The sequence below is a fragment of the Camarhynchus parvulus genome, chromosome 5 (genome assembly GCF_901933205.1).
Source record: "Camarhynchus parvulus chromosome 5, STF_HiC, whole genome shotgun sequence".
In the NCBI taxonomy this organism is placed as follows: domain Eukaryota; kingdom Metazoa; phylum Chordata; class Aves; order Passeriformes; family Thraupidae; genus Camarhynchus; species Camarhynchus parvulus.
Window position 1 is genome coordinate 32,944,290 of NC_044575.1, and position 17,936 is coordinate 32,962,225.

Genomic DNA, 17,936 nt, shown 5'->3' on the forward strand with positions numbered 1-17,936 from the left:
CTGAAACTAAAATAATATGCAGACAAAGAAACATATGGCATCCTAAGCAGTTTCAGAATATTCAAAAATTTGTAATTTCCCTTCACAGACAGGCAGCAGACAGGCACATGCACATAAATAGAGATTTGTCTGAAGTACTCAGGCAAAATAGGAAAAACCTATATTGGAAAAGCCAATATTTTTTTCAGAATGCAATTATACAGCGAGAAAAATATATCATTGTCAATCATTTAGATAGGACTTTAAAATACCAGTCTGAGGTTATAAATGTAGAACATATTGCTTCAAATCAGCAGAAGTATATACTACAAACTTGCCTTACTGTTATAAAATATATGAGTCTACCAAACTGAAATTGATTTCAAATGGACAAAAATGTACCTACTGAGCTCTAAACACTTGATAGAGTTTAGCAGTGTTCATAGAGAAATAAGAGAAATAAAAGAAATAAAGACATATTTTCCTTAGAAGTTTTAAGAATTACAATGAGGAAATTTGAGAAACTTCTTTTTTCTTTACACATTTTGGGACTATATCAACAAATAATTGTACATGTGTTGGAATTTTCTTTTGTGATTTTTCAGGAGATGTCATATAATGTGTATCTGCTGTTTTTGTTGGAGAAATGGGTCACAATTGTCTTAAGCTTCCCCCTCTAAAGGCAATTTCTGTTTTATCAAACTGTGCAGATCTCAATAGGAGCTATAAAACCTACAAAAATATAAGCTTGCTTATACTGTGAAATGTCATGAATCAGAATGGTGAAAGCCAAAGAGGGGCTTGGCTGTCACTCGGAGCAGCGAGTAGTTCTGTAGAAAAATGAGAAAGCTGATGATGGCTTAGTTGTGGGAAGCTTTCAGCATGCAGGGAACTCAGTTGTCTTTTTCCATCCTCTGAGTTCATGCTTGTATTAACAACCTTGGTACAGCTGGTTGGATACATAACAAGTGTCTGGAAAAGCCAGGCAGCAAAATCACGTGTTTTCAGGCCCCTTCTTTGTGTGAGAGGTGTTGTTTACAGAAACAGTTACTCTTTCTGAGATCACCAGAGATTCATTACTGTTGTGTCACTGTTCTTCTCTCTGACCCTTTTTATCCTCCACGCTCAGAAGAAAACCTTTTTTGGTTTAGAGAAGCACCTGGCGGCCAAGCCATGTCTAGCTGAGACCAATTTAATCCATTATGGATATAATTCTGATTTATCCTTCTACATTTATCCTATCAGTAAATAATTCAAGCAAATCTTTCTAACTATTGCCCAAATATTAGCAAAGTTAGTTACCCAGTAAATATTGGCACCAATCACTTCTAAAAAGTCAGGGTAGCAATCAAATCCCCATGGCTCTGCTCCTACCAACTGCTGGCATTCAAAATCATCAGCTGAAACATAAATATATTTAGCTTTCCATGTTGAAAAACATTGTCATAAAAATCTTGACTATGAATTTGTAATTAGCAAAGAGTTTTAACAGACATAAAGAAAAGGTCATATGAATCATTTGCTCATAATCTGTGTTAGGAAAATCAAAAGTAATTTTATTCTTCAGAATAATATTTTTTGCCTGCCTTTGCATCTCTTCATCTCTTTTGGTTTCATTTTCCTCCTCTTTTCTTTCTAGAAATTATTTTAGTTGGAAGAATATCTTGAAACGGGAAGTTTTACATATGTATTCTAAAAAGCTTGCAGGCTTTCCAACTGCATTTGTGTGCGTGTGTAGACATTTCAGAATCAAATGTATGTCCTGTGCTCTGTGTCCTGCTGTGCAACTCCTCTGGGATCTGGTGCTCTCAACATTACTTGAAATTTAGCCGTTGTTCTCACCCTTGTAGGGAGCAGTCACATCTTTAATCAAGGAATTAAAATGTATATTTCTTCCAGCTAATTGCTTGTGAATGAGTTACAGATCAAGAATAATTCACAAACACTATCACATAATCCACAGATAATGATAAATTCTTGAAAATTGTAGCCAAAGCTTGAATAATTCCTGAATGGAAAAACAACCGAAACAAATCAGTGGACCAATTTTTTATGATTAATTTATCTTTCTAACACATCTGAAATTTGTTATAAAATGTTATTACACAACATTCAGACACATCCACAGTAAAGACTAAATCCAGTATTCAAAAGGTCTCCTTAGTAATGGTCACATATAACATCCATATCTCAGACTGTTAGAGGATTCCATGCAGCCCAGTAAACTGTAGTCCTTGGCATAGTGAAGGTATTTGCTTAACTTTGCTGCTTCTTAGAGTCAGTTGCATTGTCAAGGTAACAAGAGAACAATCTGATGTGCATGACAGAAAGCTCGGGATGTAGCCTCGCTGTCTCACTGTAGCAAACTTCCTTTCAGTAGCTTCAGTTAGCTAGTCAGCCTAAAAATGCATAACATGACTGCAGCATTGCTTCTGAATAAAATCACAGTAAAATTCAGAAAAGGCTTACAGACTAATTTCAAACAGCTATGCTAAGCTGAAGTGAGACTCCTTTTCTTTCTAAAATTCCCAATGGACAGAATACCCTTTGAATTCCATGGTCATCTCACAGACCTTTGCATAGTAAGACATTTTTCACACAAGATGTCTGGCTATTTGGATACAATTCAAAAAGAGGCTTATGCTTCAAAAAGCAGGAAAGCTGACATAAGCTTTAGAGTAAATACCAAAATCTCTTATCTTTCCATATTTGTCATATGTTATAATCCTTGCAAGAGCGGCCTACACAATAATAGGAAAAAATCCTAAATATTGGCTTGACAGAATAACAAAGGCATTATACATAAATGGTGGTTTGGGAACAGTTGTGGGGGTTTAAGCTTTCTAAATTATATATGCTCATTTATATTAAAATGTACATGAATTTCTAATGGGAATGTCTCCTAACACATGAAAGTCTTACTTCTGGGGACTGATTTATTCTCTAGCATATATGAGCAAGAAATTCCCCCCTGGGTATTTACCAGGGCAAGGACAGAGGATTTCTGTGTCCCACAATAATTTTTATTGCCCTTTGTATTAAATACTATTTTTATGGCAAAACATGTACTTTATGTATGCATAATCCTCAACTGTTTGATCCTCCTTTCAAGTTTTGCCCTGCAAAATAAATGACCATTGATTATTTTCTAAATGCAGTTCTAGGGAGATATTTCATACTATTTCTATAGTATGTGTGCCTATATGCGTGATGGCTTATACACTGTGATAAAACTCTAGAATTTCTTCCTTCCTATTACCTGAATTAGTTTAGTTTCCACACTAAAATACTAATACTTTAAGATAGACTTGTATTTTCCTAAGATAATCTATCATTTATTTTAATGGAATAATTTGAAAGTATCAGTTTTGAAAATTCTTCCTTTGAAAAACCACACTATTAAAAACTAATTATACAAGCTCACTTGAACTCAACATTATTCCCATGCTAATTTCCATAACAGAGCACTTTTCATACGTGTCACCGATTCATAAAGAACTGCTCCTTTTATACAACATAAATAAATATAACTCCTTGAGGTACTCTCTAAAACAGACATCTCTACCTTAACACCTTCCCTCTAAATCCTAGAATTATGCTGCCTTGAGACTTACTTTCAGAGTCAGCTGAGAAGCCCAGGGAAAGTCATTATCTCTGGGAGAAAGTAAGGTATCTGCTTCCTTTTCCCAGCATCACTCTTATGTGTCTTTGCCTTTCTCTGTGAATAAAGAGGATGCAGTTGATTCAGCTGGTGGAGGAATGAGTCAATGTGGAACTGAACTGAAGTAAATGTAACTTTTATCTTTTTGTCCTTTTGTATTTAGCTGCATAAAGGAAAATTTTAGTGCAAGATTATTTAGATAAAATTTCATCTTTATCATAGCAGATGTACTTCACCATAGATTTTGAGATAATTGCAGGAAGTATTTTAAAGCCAATAATATCTATTGTCATTATTATCATTATTAATATTATGATGTCCAAGAAGAAGATATAATGATTGTGTAATCACAATAGATATTAAATACATATTGTACATAACTTTTCATGGGCTAGGATAGACTATATGGAACACCAACAGAAACTACAGAAAAAGAACATAGGAACGATGCACATTACTACTCTCCATCACTTATTTAACAATTAAAACTAATATTTTTGCAGCAATTTTTCTTTCTTTTTTTAAAATAGGTTTCTATCCACTGCATGAAATAGGTTTTCTTATGAATTTTCTTTTCATAAGTAACATCTCACTAACTTACCACAAAGAGGTGCTCTAAACCCACATTAGCTATTGAGAGCAAGTCTTCCAAGAACAGATAGAACTGCTGCAAGCTCGCCTCAAGGTAGGGGTTTGTGATTTTAGTACTCTGTTTTTTAAGTAAAAATGTTTCTCATGGCAGTCATTGCAATAAAACTTGTGTCCAGCAGTCCGAACTTAAAATAATGAGATTCATAGCTGTCACCACATTAACAAGTCAGGTGAGATTTATTCTGTGGAACAGATTTAGGCAGAATACTCAGCTATCGATCATCTCATTTTTCATAAATAATCTATCCAGTTGCATAGAATGTCTTTTTTTTCCCTTGAAGTAATAACTATTTAATGAGTGATTTGTCTGGCACAATTTTACAGAGGTTTCTGTCCTGACAACTGTGGTGTATGTTTTTAAATACCATTTTTGTGAATTATTCTGTTGTCTTAACTTGCCTATGTAAGGATAAACACATATACAAGTCTTCACACAGTCAGGAGTGAAAAAATAAATTTTCCTTGATATCTAATTTCTAAATCTTCCTTTAATCCAATTGAAATTAGTTTTGTAATCCCAGATAAGTTTTAACAATTTTTCTGAATCCCATCACCGTTCTGACTGTCAGAGAGGGAAAGTATGGCTGAGGCAGAGAACCCTGAATGCTGCATTATTCCTCATCTGTATCACCTCGTACTGAAACAAATGGGGGTGAAACTTGATTGCCGTCTCTGCAAGAATTGTATAGCTTTGACCTATTCAATCAAAAGAAGAGTCACCTGCTGTAATGGCATCATCTGTGGGGTCTCCATGTAGGTCTACAATTACTTCGAGGCCACTGGTGGTAAAAAAATCTGCAATTCTAATTCTTGAAATCTGAAATTATGCATACCACTGAAGGAGTATTTTTTCCATTTTGAGTGGAAATCTGGATCTGACTAAAACTGAAAGGGTATAGTTCTAGTTTCTTTGAAAATACTACTTGAACAGTTATAATTTTAGTCTTAATTTATTTTTGAATACAATTTGGAAAGTGATGTACATAATACAGAGTATGTGCCCTTCCGATATGTCTTCATTTTTTCTTATGAAAATTAAAGTTTATCTATATATTGGATAATTAACACTTGTCCCAATGGACCTGTTCACTTACGAGGAGATATATTTCATTTTTGAGACACTTTAATTTCAACTTCAAAATTTAACTCTGTATTTGTGTTCAAATGTGAAAATATTTGGATGCTTTGAAGCATTAAATTTGAATGTTTTCAAAGGTGATTAGCACTTTGTTTCAATTTTATTTATACTGTAAAGAATCAATTCTGTATTTTGAAAGTGTACTGTCTGTGATGATCAATATTTATAAATGAGAAAGAGAGAAAGAGAGAAAGAGAGAAAGAGAGAGAGAGAGAGAGAGAAGAAAGAAAGAAAGAAAGAAAGAAAGAAAGAAAGAAAGAAAGAAAGAAAGAAAGAAAGAAAGAAAGAAAGAAAGAAAGAAAGAAACTCCAAAATGGTGTTCCTACCACTATGATCTATATTTAATAAATGACTTTTCAAGCAAGTATGAGTTTTATTTCAGCAGGCGCTACCCATCTATAATTGAAATATCATTTGTGCTAACCAAAGTCTGCATGGTGATATAATTGTTTTAAATGCAGCACAGCACCAGAAAACACAAATTATTTTGGATCTGCTAGATAAATAGGAATTTAATCTGAATTCTCGATTCTAAAATATAAGACTTACTGTACAGGTTCCAGCTAAACACAGGATAGATGAAGCACAATTAGACATATAGCACAATAGAGATATGACCAGCAATATTAGAGATATCAAAGCAAATTTTTGTAATTGAAGTAAGATAAACATTAGCTTATCTATCTATATCTATATTAATAACTATATTTTTCAGACTGTACATACGTATCAAGTATTTGAATGATAATACCGTGTTCAAATTTTTGCCTTGGTCCGTTCATTGGCTCTCTTTTTAAGGGCTTATTAAGTATTTCATTCTATTATCTTTTCTGTCTAGATGTTCGCTAATTGAAGGTTCTTGAAAGGCTCTCTGACTACAGAAAGCTTAGGCTGTGCTGCCTGAAGTTGCGTTAAGCAGAGCCTCATCAGCATTCAGCACCACTACCGTAGCGTAAAGCCTGGAAGAAGTGGGAAAAATTACCTACTGAAATATAAGAAGAGAAGATGAAAAGAGGCCAGCAAGAAGAAAGAAAAGCTCCTCATTTCTGTTCTGAGCTTCTTTTTCTAATGGATCCCCCTCCCAAGCAATGTTGCGAATGGCAGGTGATGTGTTCTGCAAATAGATCAGAAATGTCACTTCTAAAATTGCACTTTTTGGCATTCAGGTGTTGAAGTAAGTCAGCTGGTAGCCAGACCTTATCCCAGGCTGTATTACAGAAAAAGAGTATATGTTAGATCATCTAGCAGCAATTACAGTAAAACACCTCTGGCTTGAGACGGAATCACTGTTACTGTTGCTTCCTGCAGCAAATTCTGTCACGATCATATTTGCTTCCTTTTTCACTCCCAGGTGTCAGATATACTTGGCTAAGATTATTTTACTGAGTTGAATTAATTCCACAACTTCTTCAGACACTGAAGGGACTGTTATCTCTCTAACCATTCTCAAACATTGAGATCTCAGTGAAAAATTACAAAGATATATATGAGAGTATATTTTAAAAGGTATTGCAAAAGTCATTAAATAAATTATGAGATATCCATTGTTAGACTTGCTCTAGTCACAGATGCAATATTTTTTTTCTTTCATTTCTTTCCTTTTTCCATAATAATCACTGCGGCAAGTTGTAAATGCAATGAACCCCCCTGCGATCTATAATGGAGAGGACACAGAAATTGATTTCTGATATTGATTTATTATATTGTACTGTGCAAAATTCAGTGCAGTCATAAAATTTTGCTGGTTTCAGAAGTCTCTAGAAAGAAAAAAAGGAAGGAAGGAAGAAAGGAAGAATAAAAAAAATCAAAGGAAGAAAGAACAGGAAGTACCAAAACCATAATTTTCACCTTCTTACATGTAAAAATATAAGGGAAATTTGCATGTACCCAGATACTCTAAAGGAATATTTAGTTGTTATTTGCAGTTTGTGTAACTCTTGCTCATCACACTAATTATCCAATACATTTGTATGCTCCTGTTTGTGCCATTTATTGTTTACTCCCTGTGTAATTCTGTGTGGTTTATGTATTAGTGTTCTGTCATAGCTTAGGTCTTATACGGCTTCATTAATTATTGTCAAGGAACTCTAAGGATAACCTATGATTTTTCCATGAGGCCTTTTCCTATGATAAGCCTTTAAAGGGTTTCAATAACTGGAGAACAGAGCTGCTGTTTTGGGAGAAATGTGGGGCAATGCTCAAAGCACACATGATGTTGCTACAAACTGAGTGGATTACTTGGAGAGGTTGGGTGGTGGCGTGAAGGCTTGCAGCTGCAGCAGGGAGAGACTGAGTAAATGCAGGAAGAATGTGGTTTCTTAAGGAAAGTGGGAGAAAGGATTGATAAAAATATTCATTTAAAACAAGGAAAGAAATTAGGAGTTCTTCGGGCTTTTTCTGCTCTAGCCTCCCCCCTGTCCTTTTGTCCAAATCGCTGCCTTGGTTTCCTAGGTAGAAGGACATTTCTATGCTCTTGATGGCAGTCATGAAGGCAGAATTCCCTTGCTTTTACCCACATCTTCATTCCATCAAAGCCTGACTTAGAAGGCAAAGGACAACCTCATTGATCCAGAAAAACTGCTTCTCATATCTTTAAGGAAAGCATATTAGAATTCTCTGATTTCTTGTTCTTTCAGCAGGTGTAGAAAACAACAGGGAGCCAGAGGTCAGGTCCTCACTAGGGAAACTGATTGCCTGCAGTCTTCTTAAAAATCCAATACACACAGTATTGCAGGAGAAAAAATTAAAATATTTTTCTCTTACTTCCCTAATGTCTTTGAAAAGCCATCTCTGCTCTAGCAGCAACAATAAAGACTTATTCCAAGGAAAAGAATAAGCCTTATGCTGGAACTTAGTGATTTTTACATTGTGATTTTCTGCTTTCATTTAAATAACTGGTGCAAACACCACAATTCTTCTATGTCTGGTTCATCCTTGCACTTTCATGATCAAAATCTAATTTTTAGTTTTGGTTCAGACTCTAGGCACTCAGACTTTGAAGAATGAAGATCACCATGGTTATAATGCTGTCAAACTTTCCCCTGAAAGCATACAGGAAATTTTACCTTCCTCTTCTTCTTTTAATAATAATCTTTCTCATCTGTATCTGAACTAGAGACCTGTTTTTTCAATACATGTAAATAGTAAAAAGAATTTTCCATCTATGTCTATGCTCATTTCATTCCTTGCAACGGTTCTCTGTTGGTAGAGAGACAGAAGAAGGGTACACATAGGGAATTTTATTTTGAGAATCAAGAATAAAACATATTTAGGCAAAAAAAAAAATCAGGTTTACTCTATACCATAAAAAATTGAAACAACTTTGTGACTCTTGAAAGGTGGATCCCCTTTTGCTCCATATTCTGTGTCATAGGCTTTTGGTTTGGTTTGTTATTTTTATGGAAACCTTATTTTCTCAAATACCAATGAATAATTTCTGTAATTTTTAAATTGAGTATAATAAAAAAAAAATCTGACTAAATATCAGAATATGATGGCCCAGTTGGTTTGATTCTGTATTTCAACACCTAGCCTTCATGTAAATACTTACCTTTTCAATTTCTGCAAAAATTTATATGCAATAATTTTTTAGAACTAGATTAAGTTAGGTATTGGATTAAATAAAGGAATTAACTGTAAGTCCAAAAGTGTTTGGAGCTAATATTTTTGAGCTTAGGATAGCTTTAACAGTGGATGGATTACATATGACTTCTTGTGTGGCCTGCAGTCATGGAACAGCTACACGTGTTGAGGATCTACAAATCAGTCAGAATCTGTGAGGCATTGATCCTGGAATGAAATTTCAGTATAGGAGCCATATGCAATGAGTGCTCTTCGTATCTAAAGGGGATAAAAATGAAATCTAAACCAGAGTTTGAATCACATGGAAACTGCATTTTACTTATTGGTAACAGTAACTCTTCAATCCTCAGTGAGAATTCCTTTCTTATGAGGTTCTCGTTTTAGTTGAATATTACAAGACTCCTCCTCTAACCAAACCAAATACTCTTTTTTCACACGGTTACATTTGGTAGTTTACTTCTACTTAACCAAGATTCACTAAAGATCTACATGCATCATTAGATAGGACAGAAATTAGCTGCCAGAAGTAGAACAATTCCTTATGAACAGTGTTTCACAGTCTGCACCAGCATGTGCTTCCATCAGATGTTTGGCGTCCCTCTGCCTATATGTGTTTTTTTTAACAAGAGGTTACAGCCATCCTATGACAAAGTCTTAAACTCATCCAGATTTTCCCATTAGTTTTAAAATATATTTATTGCTAAATATATTTATATCAAATTGGCCTGCTGAATTACTGAAGATGACCAACACTTTTTCAGTTTCACCAACCTGTGAATCTAACAAGATACTGACACCACTTACCAAAATTTCTGCTCTGTATTCAGAACAAGTTTATGCTTCAACAAATACGAGTTAACTGAGGTGGAAGTCAGGATAACATGTTCTTTATAAAGCCTTTCCTTTTAAGCCTCTATAAAGCCTTACTTGAGTCAGCACACTGGAAGTGGGACCAGTGTTTTTATCTAGCTCAGATAAAGAGGTAGAGTTAATTGTTCAATCTCTTTTCAAATCATTGATACCACTACTAGGGCTGACCACTATCATTCTGAATCCTCCAGGACTTCAACTAACTGATATTATTCCTTCCTCAATATACCATCCAGTAATATAGACAGGAAAGGGAAATGGCTGTTAAAGTCCAATCCTCTATGATGAAGTCATATTTTAATGTGAAAGTTGGATCTACAAAAGGACATTCTTTACAGATCAAGAAAATGTGACTTTCTATATGAATTTTCTATTCTGATTTTCATTTTTTTTTTACACTTTACACACACTTTTACACATTAATGTACTTTAGTCTCCTCCAGAAAAGTACTAAACAACAGGACTAACATCTGTTACTCGGTAAAACTACCATTCCTGCTGCTAAGTGAGTTTGTTGTTTTGTGTTTTTTCTCTACCACTGTATTATACCATAGATATGATACAATGTCTCTCTGAAAACGATTTTTTTCCTTTTTTATTTTTTTCTGTGTATGAATTAGGAACATGATACACCTCAAATTACATTTCTAAGCAAAAAAAAAAAAGAAAAACAAAAAGAGAAAATCACATACCTGTGTGCAAGCTGCTGATACCTGATGATGCACCATTTCAGCATTCAACATAAAATAGGGTCTATTTTCTATTAATCTGAACTTAATACATGCTGTGACTGAGTCAGCAGCATCTTCTTTATAAAGCAGTGTGGCAACCATTTTTTCAATGCTGAAAAACATTCTAACGATTTCAATAATTTCCACAGTAAATAAACAAGCTCTCTTCAATTGTTGTAAATGAATGGAGAAAGGCACATGAAAAAGGAGAAAGAGTGTAAGAGTTCACATTTTCCATTCCTCTCCAGTCTTGCCTTGGTAAGTTCCTGATGATCTCTTTGAAGTACAGGTATAGTCTGAGAAGCTGCTCTTGGCTTTGAAGGTACAATATGTACCATATGCGCATGACTGCAAATGCAGTAGCAGATCAAAAAAGGCAAGTGGCAATGCAGACTTGTGTCTGAGGAGTGGGCTGAACTCTCACAATAACTCAAGTATACTTGAAATTTAGATCACTGCTGTGAGATAAGATGATGTGTCATGTTACAAAAAGAAATGGAACAACATTTTTGAAGAAATAATAGGACTATGAAGTTACAAGGCATTATAAAATTAAAAGGTTTGAAAACTTAATTCTTCTTTGATTATGTTGTCTGTTGAGACAACCAAGGCCTGTTGAACTGGATCACAGCCAAGAAATGCTTGTATTGATGGTGTGCTCAATAAATGCTATTCTTTCTTACCTAGGACTGAAACGTCTTTTTGATTAAATGAACAGAATCTAGGATCTTATCTATTGATGATTTAAGTTAATGTGTTCTGATGAGGAAACAGGATAAGCAAAGAAAAGAGAACACTCCAAGAAATCTCCATTCCATTAAGATAAGGTGTCATTGCTTCGCTCCATTTCATCATTTGCTTAGGTAAGTTTGTTTGATATTAAAGGTTAATATACGCAGCAGATTAATTATATGTCAGCCCTTCATGAACTGGAAAAAAGTTCTGAGTGATAATGCATAAGATGTAGAAATTAAGAATTCCAAATGAGAATTCCAAGAGGCAGTTAACTCTTATCTGTACAGTTTATATGTTTTTAGACGCTTTTTTATGTCTTACTCCTTTTTTAAATTTTTTAAAATCCTATGTGGCATGCACACATGAAATTGCTTCTCATTATTACATGTTCTGACTACTAACTAATATACTGGGAAATAACAGAGAGTATATTTTCAGAACACCCCAGAACCTCTATAATTCTGGACAGAGTGTGTCTCTCCTGAATGCAGAGATCTGGAGGAGAAATTCTGACTTGATCCAGAATGACTGACTCTATGTGTCAGAAACACTACAACTGGAGCAAGGCTTTGGATGAGCCATTTTGCTTTTCAGAAGGGTCAGTTAAATGCTGTGGAGAATACAGCAACTAAACTGCTGCAACTCTCAGGCTGGCACATTTTCTGTGACAGTTCTATCTACCTCTACACTGCATTGCAGTAAAGAATGTAAACTTTAACTTGGAATGTGATTAAAAGGGCTGTGGAGCAAATTGAGAGTGTTCTAAACAAAGAGAATTTCCCTTCATTTCACGAGCTGCAGTGGTCGATGCTATTCCCATAATGCAAAATTGTTGGTGTAGGAGCGACTCTGGCTGGGTTTAGGTCAACTAGTTTATCTCTATTGGGAAAAATACAGAATGACTGCATTCATTGTCAAACTCATACAGTGAAGAAACTGGAAGTATGGTACTTCATGTACTTGCCAAACGATGCCATCATTTATTATTGTACATTACCAAGGATTTACTTTCTGGGTGATTTAATTTTCCTTTCCTCAAGACAATTTCTGTAGAAAAGATTGTGGGAGAAAATGTGCAGAGCTATTCTCAGTTCCTACCTTTCTTCTAATACAGTCCATTATCAACCCCAGAAAATGTTTGATGTTGTAAATCAGTTATGTGCAGCAGAGGAGCTTAGGGAATATTATATTTATTTGTACTGACCACAATACTGCTATAATTTTCTACAGGCTGGTCCTAGGGGCAATTTGTTTTAGTTTGAATTAGCTGACATTTTCTTTTGTACTCAAAATTCAAAGAGTACTTTTTCCACCAAGACTAACAAAACTCTGTGTCCTGTTTTTTAAATTCAAGATATTCCATTTCCCCAAAGAATTATGTATTGAAAAGTACAAAGTAGCTAAGTGTAAAAGATTAAGAATGAAACACACATAATTAAAGAACCATCATCCCATCTTAGGGTAAAACAATGCTTTGCCCCTGTCTTTTTATTCTTTGCTTAATTTAGTGTGCCACTAAATTTGAAATGAAACCATCTGTATGAATAACAACACAACTTTCACCCCTTACTTTGGAGAATTATCTAGCACTGTAGATTTCAGCTATAAAATTGTTAACATGGAAGGCCAACATTTAGAATGAGAGAGGCAAAGAACTTACTGTAGCTGAAATTATCTGAGTAACATAATTCTATTGTTATTAATATTAGTCCACATCATCCTGTTCACCTGAAACTCATTGCCTCTAGGATTTATTGCTAAACATTAAAACTCATAGCATGAGTCCTTCACAACTGCTCATAAGATATTCAGCATCTCTACATAGCTTAGAAATCTGAGCATTTGCATCCCAAAAACTTTTGTCACTAGTGAGGCTTCAGGAAAGTTTCCTTTTCCCTGATGATGTATGTAAGAAATAGACTTCTCAACAGAAAACGACTTCAATTAACAGCCAAAGTAAAAAATTAATTCAAAGTATTCAAGCTTAAAGCAGGTTGATGGATATGGCACCTTATATGAAATGTCAGCAGATCCTGTTATAGGATAAAGCTGAATATATGCCAGAAGAACAACTATTTTTTAATTAATCACACATACTTCTCTGATAATTAAAATTGAGTTATGGGCCAAGGATTACAGAAACACCAAACAAAAAAAAAAAGGATACTTTTAAGACATCCAAATCGGGCTGTTGGCCCGATTCCAACTGGAATTTTACTGTGACATTGGATAAAGTTTGTTAGGAAAAAGAAAAAGGAAGGAAAAAAGGGTTTTGCTTCTCAGTGAGATGGTGAGAGATATTAGAAGAATGATTAGGATAATATAAACCTGTAAAATGAAGTGGGTTTTAAGAACCGGAAAAGAATGAGGATAACTGAATTTAAAACTTATGTTTGATTTTATTTCATGTCTCAGTCAGAAGTCTTTAAGGATACCAGATTCCTCAATCTGGTATGTTTCCTAATTCAGGAGACCTGATAATTCTACACTAATTCTTGTTTTATTTTATTAATGATAAAAAATGAGCCCAAGTTAAGACAAGAGAATGAAAAATATGGCGTATAGTGAATGCAGATGCTTTTTATTTCCTGACTATTACAGAGCATGGAAAATTTCCTCTTTAAAAATATAAACCCATGTCACCAGTTTCTCCCTCCTCTCACTACTGCTAAAACAGAAGATTAATTTAAAAAATTCACTCTGATACCCGAGATTGCCTACAGAAAAAAAAAACAAAACCAAAAACTCAAACCCCTATTTATTTTCTTAAAAAAAATTGAGAAGTTTCATTAGGTTATTTTTTAAACTTACCTCAGTCATCCTGGTATTTTCAAATTCACTGCTTGAGGACAAATTGTTTGTAGTTCTTTTACTTTTCTCAATTTCTTAATTCTGCAGTGAACTTTGTAGATAATGGGTTTTCATGTAGGTATATTCAGAGACAATAAATATTTTCTGTAGAGTAGTGGCTGCACATTAGATTTTTGTCCTCTTTTAAGTAACTTGATTTCAAGATCTGCCAATTTGTCACTTGTTATGATATTGTTTTGAGACAATTTGTTACACTTCTCTCTTTGCCTTGAAATCAATGATTGGTTTGATACATATGAAATATTTATAAAATTTAATAATTTCAAGACGCTTTTCTGTTTGTTATTACCGCTGAATGTTTTCAGGTACAGTTCTGTTTTACACTGAATTCTGAGCATAACCATTTAGATGCAATAGTTTATGTCTGTGAGAAATTAGACTCATGAGCATTTATTTTCTGAACATTGTCATGACTAGATTTCTGTAGAGTAACTGCTCATTTACATCAATTGAAATTATATTTAAGTCAGCTCATTTTTCTTGCACAATTCAGTAGGGACAGCATAGAAATAAAGTCTAAGCACTGATATGAAAATTTTTATATTCAGTTTTCTCATTTTTCAAGTCTGTTACTTTGCCAATATTTGGCAATTGGTATAAAATAATATTTCTTTAAAAACTGAGAAAACCAGAGTTCTTCACAGGCTCCTATAATCTTTCATTTTGGACTAGATTCCTGTATGAGCCGCTTCTCCTGGTGTCATTGGATTCTGCTGAATAATATAGTTCTTAAATAAAAGTATTAACAGGTTTTCTTTCTCTTGCCTGTTTTAATCAAAAGAAAACTTTTCTACAAGATTTTCATTGAACAACCAGTGACTCCACTTCGTGTAGAAATTTCAGAAAAACAAATTACATTTGTACCTTTTGTAGTTCCGCAATAGTATTTGAAGAAGCATCATGAACAAAAGAACTGCTGGAACATTCTCAGGATGGGCTAATGCATCCACAATATGGTTTGCCTATACATATGTATATATATATATAAAAAAAGGAATAAAACAACCATCTTTTTTGTCTATCTACAATAGGACAGGCTTTAGACATTCCTTAAAAGAGGAATGAAACATCTTTTTTGGATTAAATTCAAAAATATTGACACTTGGATTGTGATCAAATTGCACACCTGAATTTTGCAAGTGACACAAAACTTGAGAGGGGTGGGGGTGGGAAGTGGACCAGGGCAGGGATTCTGTTCAGAGGCACCTCACAAGGCTGGAGGAACGCACTTACAGATAACTTTATGAAATTTAGCATAGGCAAATGCAAAGTCCTGCACCTGGGAAGTGAGACCCTCTTGAGACAATGCAGGCAGGAGACTGAATAGCTAGGGCATAGCTCCGTGGCAAAGACCTTGGGGCCCTCAGGAAAAAAGTGACCTGAACATGAACCAATGTAGTTTCCTGGCAGTAGATAAGGTCATCAGTATCTGGGGCTGTGTTCACCAGAGTAGAGCCAACGTTTTGGGGAGAGTTATCCCCCATCCCCCATCCCCCAACACATGACATTCCTTAGCCCATGCTTAAGTACTGTGTGCAGTTTGGGTCTCAACTTACAAGAAACTTGAGTACAATTTACAGGGAAAATACTGATAAACTCCAGAGAACCACCAAGATAACTGGAGTATGGAGCACATGGCCTGTGAGCAGCAGCAGAGGGAACTGGGGTTGCTTAGCAGGAAAGAGATGGCTTGAGAGGGGTCCGGTAGCAGCCTAACAATACAACTGAGGAGGAGATTGAGCAGAAGGCTGGACTTATGCAGATTTTTTTCCCATTAAGAGACACATAATACGGAACCAATGAATTTGTACAGTATGATTTATCTAATATAATACATAGAAAAATGAATATAAAATTATTGTGTTAATCTGCGCTGAGTTTTAGGTAGATTCAGTGTCTGGGGGGTCTGTGGTTTGTTAATAATCTGGAACATTTAATTTCCTTTCTAAGAACTCTGTAAAATATAAGACTGAAAAAAACCTTAGTGAAACCTTTACATAGATATAAAATAGTTTCTTATCTTTTTACTTTGGGAGCTTTGAGCAGCCAACTATTTTCCAGCATAGTCATTGACACTTCAAAATACCTGAAAAAACCCTCTTAAACTAGCATAAAAAAGAGGTTTCTTATACTTACTATGTTGTCATTTAATATTCTTGATATTAATACATTATTTCAATAGAATGTAATAATAGTAGATTTCTGTATGACAGGAGCAAATTTTCATTTAAAGTAAGACCATTCATTATAATCAGAGACAGGGTACTTGAACTGAAGATCACTACTCAGTTAAAATAAAAAATAATGAAAGTGTCATCTTTAATAGAAAATGTCATATGAATACATGACAAGTGGTGCATATTCAAAATGTTTTCTATAAGTCATGTATGCAATTTTAGAGCTTAAAAAGCTCTTTACTGCATTTTAGTTTGCATGGGACACTACACACAACATCTATATTTTTATTTTTATTGGAGGCATTAGAGTCCATAAAGATACATAACTGTATGTTTTATTTGACAATAGACAACCACTTAAACAAATATTCATTAAATGCACAAAGAGTAATTATAAATGGAAGTGGGCAGACAGAACATAAAGCTGTAATTGACTCTAAGGATTCCAGCAACATAGAAAATTTAGAAGGGACTTTGAGTTGTCTCTGAGTATCAGTGTGACCCCTACTACATATCAAAACCTTGGGCTTAATTGGAAAACAACAATAAAAGAAAAAATAAAGATTTGTAACCTCATTATTTTTTACAGTTTTGTACATTTAAAATTGCTCAAAAAAGAAGGCTTGCATGGCATTTTATAGCTGTGTTCTCAGTATTATTGATAGAGTGCATTTTAGAATACAAAAGGTTTATAGAGAAATGAAAAATATTGCAAATACCTAGTCATCAGCCTGTGGTGAAACAAAAAAGAGTTAAAGGTTTTATTTTTGTCTGTTAATCATACTTATTTGTTCCTTGTTATAAAGAAGGACACAAATCACCAAGAATCATAACAATATTTTAAAAATCTGGTTAATTTTCCACCTACATACATTCATATTTTCATATGCATTTCAATGAATGTTCATCACACAGGTGTCTGGAAGACAAAAATTTATGATACCACATGTATTATTCTGTAACAGACTTAAAAATTGGCACATCAGCTGTAAAATGAACCATCAGACTCCAGACCAATGGAACACTGTACTGCCTTGGACATTCTCTCTGCAATCTGCAGTACACCCTCACGTGTTTTGCTGAACCGAGAAAAGAAGAAGAAAGGGTGGGATTTGCTGTGAATGAATCCATATTCATCGAGAGGAAATTTATTTGGAGAATTTTTGATGCAGAATAGGCCTAGGCTCACTGGCTTAGGCAGGTCTTAAATGATACAAAAGTCATTTCTCCACTCACACAGACTAAAGAGGAAAACTAAGGAATTTACTCCCACCAATTTACTGCAGTCCAGTTTGTGAATACTATGTAGGGTCTCTTTGAATCATGTCAAGAAATGCTATTTATGACTGTACATTATAGTTTTTATGGGTTTGGAATATGAAACAGGTTCTGGCATGAAAAAAATAAATTAAAAACTCAAAAAAGCAGTACTCTCCAATGCACTATCCTCTTGTGATTTTTGTGTGAGGATGCACAATAGAGTGAGGTTTTAATGGTTTATCATTGGAACAAGTACTCATTTAAAAAAATCCAGGGGAAGT